Raw genomic sequence first — 2249 nt, 5'->3', positions numbered from 1 at the left:
AAACAAACTCACTACCATCAAGTCAATTCTGACTCACAGTGACCCTACAGGTAGACCACTGGTAAAGAATAATCTAGAGCAGATTTGTATCACTCAGAGACAGAGCAAGCTACTAGATTTGGAAGCCGGGGAAAAGTCTGCTGTGTCTCTAGATACTCCACCAATTGGAGACAATACTTTCATTTATTAAGGGAAAAATATGTTTTTACATGAGGTAGGCAGTGTCATCAAGCATTACAAGGGATATAAGGATAACCAAGAAGTAGTTAGTCATGTAATATTGGCCATAAGACTCACTCAGGGACAAACCAGAAATCAAATCTACTGCCATTCAAATGATTCTGATTCATAGGGACTCTGTATCAGAGCAGACAGCCTCATATTTCTCTCATGAAGCTACTGGTAAGTTTGAATAGCTAATCTTTCAGTTAGCAACCCAACACCTAACCTACAGAACCAACAGGACTCCTTGTGCAGGGATAAGTATCATCTAATAAAACGTGATAAGAAATAAAGAGAGCTATAGACCTAGAACTATGAATGTCAAAGAAGAAAGACATTACTTTTTACTTCCGATGTTAAGTCCCAGATGATCTGCAGTTGGGGATGACTGGACGTTGACAAACAAAGATGGAGAGAACATTCTAGAAGGATAGCAAGCACAAAGGCAGCACTAGGGGCAGGTGTAGTTTGCGAAGGGTGTGTGACCACTGGCTGGAACTGAGCTATGAGAAGGAAAGGAAGGAGAGGGGGAAAGGCGGGGAAATGTGGAGTGTGAACTTTTCTTTCTAAAATGGAAAAACTAGATAGGGAAGAAGGAAAAAGAGTAAATAGAAATTGCTGATTTTCACCGAATTTTGTAAGTTTGCAAGAGTTCATCATGTGAAAGCTACTTATCATTAGTATAGAGGCATTTTGTCAGCTTGGAGAGAAAGTAATACATTTGAAAAAACGTTTGTACTGAGGAGTGCTGAATCTATGCGCAAGAAGGTGCCAGGCTACGAGAGAGGACTAACAAACCAAGAGAAAAGTAAGTGTGAGGGTTCCCCTAATCCTTTTAGCTATCCCATCCTCAATAAGTTTGTATCACTGATAAAAGAATTAGAATGCACCCAGCTGGAAACCTAGGTATCATACCAAGTTCATATGCATCATTAGAATGAATTAAAAAGGTAAGCAGCCATCTAAGTGATGGGCCAGCCAAGCCCACATGGAAGAAGCACAACAGTCTGTGTGAACAGTTAAAAGTTTAAGATCAGAGAAGGGAATTGTATTGGAACTTAAATGTTAAGCACTCAGTTTGCAGAAGGCTATGGATGACAGTGAAAGCCCAAAATCCATTTGTAGAGTTTCCACGGAGATTAAGCAGCCACTGAATTGCCTCAGACCAGGGATGTGAAGAGCCCTGCCCTCAGACAGAGTGATCAGAAAGTGAATTAATGCAGATCAAGTTGGGTTAAATTTTAACATCTTATCATGTATTTACCCTTTTGACTAATTTTTAATTTGTTCTAGTTTTGATTATTTTCTGCTTTCTTTTAGACTGAGGTTTTCCTGTTGTTGGTTTTGTCGTGATTTCCTTCATGTGAAATCTAAAACCAAAATGACTCACAGTGACCCCTCTGTGGCTTTCCGAGACGGTAACTGTTTTACAGGATAGAAAGCCCTGCCTTTCTCCCACACAGCTGCTGGTGGTTTCGAACTGCCGATCCTGAGGATCGCAGCCCAATTTGTAGCCACTACACTTGTCAATAAAATCGTTAATATATATTGACAGTATTATTTATGTGTGTATATATGTGTATGTGTGTATATATGTATATGCACACATATTGACAGTATGATATATGTGTGTATATATGTATATATACATATGTGTGTATATATATTCTAGGGCATATATTTAGAAGATAAAATACTGTAATTCAAAATTGCATGCTAAAACTTTTACCAGCCTTAAAGTTGGGATGATCTAGGACTAACAGTTAGGTTTACCCTTTCAAACCTTTCTTTTCCAACCCATCCATTCCCTCTCTTAGGCCAGAGGATCTTCAAGGGGCGCAGTAAAAGCAGCCAATCGCAGCGCGGCCGTGGGGCGGGGCGACAGCGCTCCACCTTGTCTTCCCTGCTCACTCCTCCCCAACCCTCCCAGGTCTGGCACCTCTCACACCTGCACGTCCCTCCGTTCTCGCCCCTCCCGCGGGGAAGGGGTCCGGCCTCGCCTCTCGCGAGATCGCCCCTCGGCGGCC

This window comes from Echinops telfairi, unplaced genomic scaffold (genome assembly GCF_000313985.2).
Source record: "Echinops telfairi isolate 266 unplaced genomic scaffold, ASM31398v2 ScPeMD7_15;HRSCAF=58, whole genome shotgun sequence".
In the NCBI taxonomy this organism is placed as follows: domain Eukaryota; kingdom Metazoa; phylum Chordata; class Mammalia; order Afrosoricida; family Tenrecidae; genus Echinops; species Echinops telfairi.
This window is presented reverse-complemented; position numbering follows the sequence as displayed.